The sequence below is a fragment of the Rhinatrema bivittatum genome, chromosome 4 (assembly GCF_901001135.1).
Source record: "Rhinatrema bivittatum chromosome 4, aRhiBiv1.1, whole genome shotgun sequence".
Taxonomy (NCBI): Eukaryota; Metazoa; Chordata; class Amphibia; order Gymnophiona; family Rhinatrematidae; genus Rhinatrema; species Rhinatrema bivittatum.
In genome coordinates this window covers 47,531,987-47,543,293 of record NC_042618.1, presented here as the reverse complement: position 1 = coordinate 47,543,293, position 11,307 = coordinate 47,531,987, and positions in this window count along the sequence as shown.

Sequence of the window (11,307 nt, the reverse complement as noted above, 5' to 3'; positions counted from 1 at the left end):
TACCATATTTGGCTAAAAACGCTTTGCCATAGGAGTGAAAATCAGGAAAACCAACCACTCTCCCACATTCCTTAGTCAATTTCAATGTCCGCAGTGCAATTCTGGAGGGGTTTACCAGCCCTCAAAAACAATGACAGTCTCTTATCAAGGGAACCATAAAAGTTCCGAGTAAGGAATTCTGGTGCCATACTTAAAATATAATTAATCTGCAGGGCCAAAACTATCTTAATGGATTCTAATCTACCCCACCAAGAGAGGTGGAGGGGAAACCTTCTACTAGTGGTGTCTTCTATTAATTTTTACAAACGAGATTTAATGTCCTCCATCATACGTTGATATGAGGGAAAAAAAAGCATACAAGATATTTGAACCCATCAGGAGACCACTTACACTCGAATCCAAACAAAATTAGTGGCGTGCTATGAATATTCAGTGGCATTAGTTCTGTTTTGTCCCAATTTACCTTAAAACCTGAAAAGACAGAAAACTCTGAATACAACCATAGAAGATTAGGGAGGGAGGTGTCCTGAGAAGATAAAAATGCTGGGGTACATTTTACAAATCTACGCGCGCGCGAACAAAAGTGCACGGGATTTTATAAGATACGTGCGTAGCCGTGCGTATCTTATAAAATCCGGGGTCGGCGCGCGCAAGGGGGTGCACATTTGTGCACCTTGCGCGCGCCGAGCCCTGTGCGCGCTGCCCATTCCCTCTGAGGCCGCTCCGAAATCGGAGCAGCCTCGGAGGCAACTTTCCATTCACCCCCCCGCACCTTCCCCTCCCTAACCCACCCTCCCCCCCCTATCTAAACCCCCTCCCTACCTTTATCTTAAAAGTTACTACTGCCTCCGGGCAGTAGTAACTTACGAGTGCCCCGACACAGGCCGCTGTGTCGAGGCACTCGGCCACGCTCCGAGCTGAAACATGCCCCCGGACACGCCCCAAAAGCGCCGCATCACTCCTGACACGCCCCTGACACGCCCCCAGGCAAGCCCCGGGACTTACGCGCATCCCGGGGCTTGCTCGCGCCGCCGAGCCTATGCAAAATAGGCTCGGCGCGCGCAGGGTTTTTTTTAAAAGGGTTACGCACTACCTTATGCGCATAACCCTTTTAAAATCTGGCCCATTAGATCTACATATGCAACTACCTTACTCAAGTGCTGGCCATAAGTGACTGAGTTCTGATATAAAGCTAGAAGAAGTTCTAGGGAAAGGATAAAAAGAAGGGGAGAAATGGACATCCCTAATATGTGCCCCTTCTTAGGCTGAAGCTCTCCGAGAGTATTATTTGCAAAACTTTATATAGGATTACTGTAAAGGACTCTAAAATAGGGGTAGATTTTAAGACCTGCGCGCACGCGTCCATATGTGTGCACTACTCGGCACGCACATGTGGACACGCGATTTTATAACATGTGCGTGCATGTTATAAAATCGGGGGTCGGCGCACACAAGGGGATGCATAATTGTGTACCTTGTGTGCGCCAAGCCCGCTCTGAGCGGCAAATGGCCGCTGTGCCGGGAGCCTCTGACCCCGCCGGCCATTTTTAAAGATGGGATATAAGTACCTTCTTGGCTATTTCCAATTGGGTTTCCAAGTGCAGGATGGCGTGATTGATTTGGCGTCTGCGTGAAGTCACAAAGGAGATGACTTCCCCTCTCAAAACAGCCTTGCCAGTTTCCCAATAAAGTTGGGGGTTCGAGAGATGTTGATGATTGTGTAAATCGAAGTCCCCCCAGCGTTTTTGAAGGTAGCTTTTAAATTCGGGGTCTGTTCGAAGAAAGCTGGGAAATCTCCAGAACCGATCACAGGGTTCTTTTACAGAAAACTGCAAATCGACCCAGATAATTGCATGATCAGAGATTACCTGTGGGCCAACCGTTGCCTTAACTAGTGCATGAAAGCCCTCCCTGGGAACCAGGATGTAGTCGATTCGGGATAGAGAGGTGTGGGCTCAAGAGATATGAGTGTAATCTTTCTCAGTAGGGTGAAAGGTACACCAGGAATTTATGAGGGCAAATTCCGTACAGAGAAAGGATACCCCTTTACCTTCCCAACTGGGGCTGTGTTGTCCTGGGGGGGGATCTATCTATCTGTGGGTCATGTGTAAAATTGAAGTCCCCAGCTACTACAATGTATCCACAGGTGCGTGAGACCAATTGAGAAAGGACATAAGTGAAAAAAGTATGTAAATACGAGTTGGGTGCGTAGAGACAACAGATCGTAATCTCTCTACCACTGAGCGTGACTGTTACCATCACAAATCTACCATCTGTATCATGTAGGGAATTTGAAATCTGAAAAGAAGCGGATTTTTGTACCAATTGTTGCGACCATCGCTGCCCGACGTCTCCACTATGCCCACCTTACCGCTTTGGCGACTCCCTCTTTGCCTGTGGGAAGTTTAGCTGCCGCGGCGTTCTCATGCTGTTCTCCTCTGGCGTCCCTGGACCGGCTAGACGCTGCACACCGCCATGTTTCCACAGAGCCTAAGGGCGCGCGCGGCGCAGCCCCGACTGAAGTACCAGCAGTGGCGCGAACTTCAGGGGCGTCCCCCTGAGATGACGTCATCCGCACCAGATATTTAAGGTCTCTGAAATCGCTAACATATCGAGTTAGCAAAGGTTAGCAAGGACATGGGTTACTCTATCTAAGCTACTCTGCCTCCACGGACTTACCTGGTAAGTCCTCGGGGGCCTCATTTCTCTTTTGCTTTTCAGATCACAGTCTGGAACCGGGACTCGCTCCGAGGGCCCTTGTTCCCGCACTTGCTACTGAATACCACTTCTGCCAGGAAGTCTTCGCTACCTACAACATCAGTGAGTTATTTCTCTCTTCTCAGAGCGTTTCCTGGAACCAGGTACTCGCTCCTCGAGGGCCTACTTCATTCCAGCTCCTGGGCTGCCTCCATGAAACCATTGTGTGCATGTTACCATCAAGGTTCTGTTCCTGAACTCTGCATACCCTGCCTACTCACTATATTCAGTTTCTCTACAGCTCAGTTATCCAGGATCGCTGTTCCAGTATCTGAGGAACTACAGCCCAGCCGGGCAATTCAGCTCACTACTGCCACTTCTGGTGGTTCAATATACTGTTTAATAAAAGAACTAGTGTGTGTCTGTCTCCATACTCTGAGCCTGATCGGTGGTCCCTCTCGGGATCTTCCCCTGGGGGCGTGGTCATCTGCTACCGGCTCAAGGATCCACCCACAACTACCTCCAACACTAACACCAATATTGCAACTCCAGCCTTCTTTCCCTTAGCAGGGGTATAATGACATGCACCCACCCAGTTTCTTTTCAATTTTTGACTCTCAGGTGCCGAGAGGTGGGTTTCCTGTAAGCAGGCTATGGTAGGATTGCATATTTTTAATTGTTGTAAAACTTTGTGTCTCTTAACAGGTGATCCCAACCCATTCACGTTCCAGGAAATTATTCGTGTTGTGTCACCCATGGTACATTCTTTGGAGAGTTAGTGGAGATGTTTCCCCTATGAAAGAAACATGCCAATAACAGTTCCTTATGATATCATCCCCTTTCATCATCCAGTTATGGGACTCATAAGATGGAGGGGCGTATTTACCACCTTCATGACCAGAGTAACTTTGGGCTGGAGGGTGTACTGTCCCTAATAATTCACTTCGGGCACATCCTAAAACACCTCTATACGTTCTTAGCGCATACACACATTGCTTTATAGAAAGACATATAACATCCACCCCCCCCCCCCCCCCTTCCCATCCCTCCCATCCACCTTCCTGTCCCTTCCCTCCCCTTAACCATAATAGTATGCATCCTTCAAGATTCCCCTAAAACGGAGTTGGAGATCACGCTTTGATGCGGGCGTGTGCCACACCCCAATTGTCCCCATAGGCATAAACAAAGAGAAAAAGGGGAAAAAAAAAAAGGAAAAAAGGGGGAACTGTCTTAGACTGATCACAAAGAAACAGCAAGGGCAGACTTTAATGTCATCGGAAATGAGTAAACTTGTGAAAGTTCAGACTGCCATCTCTGAGTATATTTATTTATTTATTTGAAGCTTTTATATACCGAGGTTTAGCACATGCCTTCACCCCGGTTTACATTGGAACGAAACAATGATACATAGAACAATTTGAGAAACAAAAGTATATGCAACTAGCATATGGAGAAGGATGTAACAGGAAATAACTAAAAAATAATTTAATTCAAATAACGAAAAAGAAAATAGAAACGAAAAACGAGGAAGGTATATACAAACTCGTGCTCTGAATACAAGAAAGTCTGAATGGGAAAAGAAGGAAATGAGGGGGGGATGGGGTAGGTAATGGAAGGAGGAAGGGGTAGGTATGCGGAGAAGAGAAGAGGGGAGAAGGATGGGAAGCTTAAGGCATCACAATTGTGGATTGCTTAAATCATCATTGAAAGTCTGGCTGAAGATCCAGGTTTTCAGTTCTTTTTTGAATGATTTATTTTCGATGATAGTGGTGAGGTAGCATGGTAGGGCGTTCCAGAGTTTAGGCCCCGCTATGGAGAGAGCTCTATTTCTGGTGTCAGTAAGCTTAGCCATGGGATATGTGGGTATTTCGAGTAGACGTTTTTCAGAAGTTCTGGTGTTCCGTTGAGGTTTGTGGGGGTGGAACATTTTACTGACTGCGGAGTTAACTGAATTGTGTAAAGCGTCATGGATGATCGTCAGGGTTTTGTATTCAATTCTCTGAATGATTGGTAGCCAGTGTAGGCTTTTTAGTATTGGGGTGATGTGATCCGATTTTTTATTTCCGGTCAGTACTCTTGCAGCGGCATTCTGCAGTAACTGCAGCGGTTTTAAGGTGGATTTGGGGAGACCTAATAACATTGAGTTGCAGTAGTCTAAGCTGCTGAAGATCAGGGATTGTAGAACTGTTAGGAATTCCTGATGGTGGAGGAGCAGCTTTAGGTGTTTTAGAACATGAAGTTTATAGAAACCTTCCTTGGTTTTGGCTGCTATGTGTGTTTTTAGGTTGAGATCTTTATCGATCCATACGCCATATCCATATATATATACATATATCCATCAAGTATCTCAGCTCCATGTCCTTATTCTGCCCCCCACCCCTCCCCAGGCTCCCATAGGCAGATCTGTACCAGTCGTTTATATGCACATTAAATGTCATGTGCCTGGAGCCACAGGTATATATTGCAGCCTTGGTAGTCTGGCCTCAAGAAAAAACTCAAAGGTTGATTGGAAAATTAAATTAAGCAGCCCCTGCTGATCGCATTAGCTTCAATAGTCAACGCAATTCAGAAAGGTCCCCCGTATACATATTGTCACGCGGGGCCCAGTTGAGGAAGTCCATACCTCGTGCGTGTCTGGGGTCCCCCAACACTCCTGCTTATATTATGGAACAAAACTGAAAACTGCAACGTACTCAGAAACATTGGCATGTGGATAAACACCTCCCCCAGAGATGGTCAACGAATAATAGAGTCCATAAATTTCTGTGCTTCCTCGGCGGTATCAAAGAACTATCTTGTCTTCATGCCATATTTTTAAACGGGCTGGGAATTGCAGCGAAAACCGAACTTGCTTTTTGAATAAAGCTGAGCAGATCGGGGAGAAACCTCGCCGCATAGATGACACCTCCTGGAAGATCCGGACTTTCATAGAGTTATAAGTGAGATCCGGCGATTTTCGGAAGGCCTGTAATATGGCCTATTTGTGGGCAAAATTCAATACCTTCGCAATGACCAGCCGCGATCTCGAGTCACCTTCCCTCCTCTGGCCTAGTCTATGGGCTCTTTCGATTCGGAGAGACGAATGAAGTTCCATTAAGCGGAGAGATTCCGGTAGCCAGGTTTCAAGGAAGGACCCCCAGATTCCTCTCAGCTAGGGATTCCGGTAGGCCGAGCAGCCGTATGTTGGATCTGCGGGCCTGGTTTTCCAGATCCTCCAATTTCGATGTTTGCGCTGCAACTACCTTTTCCAATGCAAGGAGCTTAGTAGTGGCTAGGCCATCGTCCTCAAATACCACCACCCTGCCCTTGTTCTGCTCGAATCGTGGATTGAGTTCTGTAAGGGCCATTCGGACTTCAGAGATCTGCGCAGATATAGTCGCAAGTTTTACGTCTACAGCTTCCATAATAACAGCTTTAAAATTCTCTGGCATGTTAGATGGAGTGTCTTTAGTGCTTTGCGATTTGGGGCTAGCCGCCATTTTGGATTCTGCAGCTTTGGGTTTCTCCCTTTCTTTATTACCGGTCCTAATGGGCATTCCGGAGGGCGAATGCTGCATATACGAGGTGATCGACATATACTCATGGGGCCCAGAGATATTGCCGGTCAAGAGGGGTTACAGGCCAGTAAAAAGCTGAAAAATCGGAGCACGGCACCCGGAGCCCTCCCAAGCACGTCCTCTCCTGCTCACCGCATCACGTGATCTCCCGTATAGCCAATTTTATAACAAGCACAAGTATACGCGCATATATGTGGTATGTTATAAAATCGCTACGTCAATGTGCACAAGCTGGCAAATGCGCGCACAGGTGCGCACGTCTGCGGGGGTCTTAAAATTCACCTCTAACGGTTCTGTCACAAAACTCACAAAAATGGAAAAAGAAACAGGAACAAAACCAAAAATATTCCTGCCTTCTCAAAAGTGAAATTATAATTCCCCACCCAACACAGGAGATTCTACTTTTTACAGCAGAAGGCAACAACCAACCCAGAAGTCCATGTGGGGAGCTAGAAACCAAACATACTTCTTTCTCTTTATCCTGATGGGCTAATCCTTCAAGTGGAGCAATATTTGTTGATCACTGGAACCACAGGATGTTCAACACAAATTGTGTTCCTTCTTGGTGATCCACAATTGTGAATAACCATTCTTAAGACAATCACCAATCCTTGTCTTCAAAATAATAGCTTGGTATTGTGTCAAAGATGCATAGAAAGTATATTAAAAAAGTTGTTGATCAACCTCAGCCATATAATCTCTGGTGACCATCACCATGATGGCACCCTCTTTATCTGCAGTCTTTATCATGATCTGTGTCATCCCTTAGTGCTTTAAGTGTGGTTCATTTACTATGTATAAAGGTCTTGGACTGCTATGGGTGCTCTCTACTGCTGGAATAAACTCTAAATACTTATGCTATATTAATGGTCAATAAATCCTTTTTGAACAAGTATTTATTTATTTAACAAATTTATACCACACAAACCAAAATCTTGGCAATTAACATTAAACATCCATAGATCACATTTAAAAAAGTTTTCATAATATATAAAAATAACATAACGATAACAGACAACCAGACAAAACCCACCAACCCCACATCACTCTGTAACCTTTTACTCAAACACCCATTCTAATCTAACATTATCCAAAAGCTATTCTGAATAAACACGCATTTAGCTGTTTTCAGAACTTCAACAGATCTGTTTCACCCTTTATATTCTCTGATAATGCATTCTACTAAACAGGTCCTGCAACTCTAAATAATCAAATTCTAGATTGCGTCAAATGGACTTTCTTAATAGATGCAACAGCTAATAAGTGTGAAAAGCATTTTGGTGCCAACCCATGTAAAGTTTTATAAATGAGAAAACAAAGGCCCGGGGTACCCACCTTGAGAACCACAAAACTAAAGAGAACTTGATCTCAGTCAGACTGTATGTAAAAAAAAAAAAAAAATGTTTTAATCATAGCACCCTAATAAATGTAATATTCAATCTTGAATAGATCAAACTGAATAGCTGCCACAAGAGAAAGCCGTCTTCTGCAAAACAGCAAGCTGAACAGAGAACAACCTTATTTATCTGACTGACGAGGATCAACTCGCCAGTGTTTGAGATCTGGTTGGAGGTCGCTGCCAATAAAGAGAATGGGAGAACTGTGTGTGAAAAAGAACTACACATGATTCTGGGTGCCAGTCTGATGTGCTTCAGCGATCATGACAAACAATAGCAGCATCTAAAAAGACCGATCTTGCCAAGAGCCTTACCTGTCTCTTCCCGAGATCAATCATCACAGGAATTTTCTAAAGTCATTTTGAGACCAGTATTTAAAGTCAGTCAGCTATGTAAGTTAGCCGGATAAGATTTATCCGGCTAACTTACACAGAATATTGAGAGTTACAGCAATGCCACTGAATATACCCGGTTAAATATTAAAGTTAGTTAGATAAGTTTATCCAACTAACTCTAAACCTGCTATGGGGCACATCTAATTTATTTTGGAACCTCATGATTTTTTGTTCAGTATAATAATCTTTGATTTTAAACTCCTTTTGCTACTCCTTGGCCTTTCTGCTACTATCACTCGTCCCCTTCAAATTGTTCAAAATTCTGCCATTAGAATCCTAACTGAAACTAAACTTAGAGCTCACATTATACCAATACTTATGAGGCTACACTGGCTACCATTTTCATGGAGAACACAGATTAAAGTTCTCACTCCTACTTATAATCTGTTACACAATGATTCATCCATCTGGCTGGCTTCAACCCTCCACATCTATAAACCAACTAGATCTCTGAGTTTGGCTAATAAAAATGTATTGGAAATCCCAGCTCCAAAGCTAAAAAGACTGGAAATAACTAGGAAAAGAGCAATATCAGTTGCTGGTCCATCTGTATGCAACACTTTACTGGAGCTCTTATGAACAGCTTCAACTCAGAAACCCTTCTAAAAGGCCTTAAAAACTCATTTTTTCCCTTGGCATTCAAAGATTTTATGGGGATCCCAGTATTGTATATCTTTTTATTTCTGTGAATTTTACCTTTTTCTCTAAATTTGTTTTGATGTCTTATGCTTTTCCTTGCTTTTTAGTGTATTGTGTTCTTTTATTATTTATGAATGTGACCTTTGTAAGCCACCATGAACTGCATTGAAATGTACGGGTTATAATTTTTTTAATTAAATAAATATCTAACAGGGTCATTTATCAAAATGCATTAGGGCATTATCACACACATTAGGGCCCTAATGCCCGCAATAATGCTGTAATGCACGTGATAAATTCCGCATCACGAAATATGTATGCAAATTTAAAATTAGTATACAAGTGGGAGGAGTTTGGGCAGAGAAAATGGAAATGAGGGTCGGTTAACATGGCATATGATAAAGTAACGCATGCTTTCACGGGATTTAACTACACATTTTTTCTGTGCATTATGCCTGTGTTAGCTGTGCGTTACTGGCCAAAATGGTATTTATCGCAAATGATGGTTCGGGAGGGAGAGGGAAGGGAGAAAGCCTCTGTGTAGGATCACTTATATTTGAACTTTTTATACCACTGTAAGAGGGGGTATTATGAACTCAGAGTGAGGTTTGTGGGGTGAGGTGGGTTTTACATGCACAGTCAGACAAATAGCACAGTTACCATCAGTGAAGATTTAATGTTTTTTGGAGTGATAAGAACATGCCATACTGGGTCAGACCAAGGGTCCATCAAGCCCAGCATCCTGTTTCCAACAGTGGCCAATCCAGGCCATAAGAACTTGGCAAGTACCCAAAAACTAAGTCTATTCCATGTTACCGTTGCTAGTAATAGCGGTGGCTGCTTTCTAAGTCAAAGGTGAAAGGTGAGAGAGTAGATTTTTTACCATGTTCTCTCTACCTAGCTTGATGCACTCTCTAACTAGCTGCAATCAAGGTAGGTAGAGAGTAAAACAATCAGATTTGTTTGACAGGACCTTCCTTTTGTAAAATCATGTTGCCTTGGATCCAACAACCTGATTGTAGATAGCTCATTAATTTTCCTACTACTGACACAAGACTAACCAGCCTATAGTTTCCAGCCTCCTGTCTGCTACCGCTTTTGTGAAGCTGGCTCACAAACATCCTTCTCCAATCTTGTGGTACCACTCATATCTCCAAGATCTTTCAGCAGACCCACCAGGACATCACTGAGCTCCCTTAGTATCCTGGGACGCAACTCATCCCACCCCATGGCCTTGTCCACTTTCAGTTTTGCTAGTTCCACCCAAACACCCTTCTCTGTACTCTTGACAACCAACAACCATCCTAACTCCAAAATCTTCTTTAGTGAATACTGAACTGGTATTTGTTTAATAATTTTATTTCTTCATATTTCTCCAACCATTGCTCCATATCTCCTTTCAGTCTTACAATACCAGCTCTGGCTTATCACCTTTCTCCGAAAAATCTGAAAAAATGTTTTATCATCCCTCTTTATCTATTTGGCGATCTTATTTTCCAGTTAACATTTTGCTATCCTGATTTCTTTCATCTCTTTCAGCTTCTCCAGATATTCTTCCCAGTGTTCCTCTTTTTTCTTCGTATTTTTGAATGCTGATCTTTTAGCCTTTATTCTTTCAGCCACCACATCGGTTTCCCTTTTCCTTTAATTTACTTTTCTTACATAAAGATTTGTTGCTGTTATTAGAGCTCCTTTCAATGTAGTCCACTGTTGTTCCACTTCATCCATCTTCTTCCAGGCTTCTAATTCCTTTTTAAGGTACATTCCCATTTTACTAAAGTCCAAGTTTTTGAAATCCAAGACCTTGATCTTGGATTTGATTGTGACTTCTCTCCTTCTTGGCTGTTATTTCAAACCATACTGTCTAATGATCACTGGTGCTCAGATGGGCACATACCCGAACATTAGAGATACAGTCCCTATTTGTGAGTACCAGGTCCAGTATAGTTTCTCCCTTCGTGGGGTCCATCCCCATTTGCCTAAGCAGAATCCCTTGTAAGACATCTACATTTCTCTACTTCTTGCATATTCTACAGAAGGGATATTCCACGGCTCATACAGCAAATTAAAATCAACGACAAGCAACATCTCAGCTTTTCTTTCTACCTTTTGGATGTCTTTGACCAGATCTCTGATCAGTTCCTCTGAGTCAAACTCCTGTAGACCACACCAGTGTGGATAGATGTGCCATCTCTTTTTAATACAGCCCATGGTGCTTCCTCCTTTTCCCAAATAAACTGTATATCAAATGCTTGGATATTTTTCTTGACATACAGAGCTACTCATCCTCTTTTTCTGTCATCTCTATCCTTCCTCAATAGTTTATAGCCTGGTATGGCTATATCCCAATCATGAGACAAACTGAGCAATGTCTCTGGAACAGCAACACTATCCAAATTCGCCTCCACCATTAGGGTCTGCAGATCTGGAATTTTATTATCCAGATGGCATTTGTGTTTATAGCTTTCCAGCAATTTGTGAGGAGTTACAAAAACTAAAAGTAGGTAAAGTAATGAGGCCATGTTACGTGAGCGGCCTCGAAGGTCTCGCATACTGTTGAGAGCGGGGTGTTTAGTGTGCCCCTGGGCCTCAGCCCGACCCCAGACGGATCCAGGACTGAAC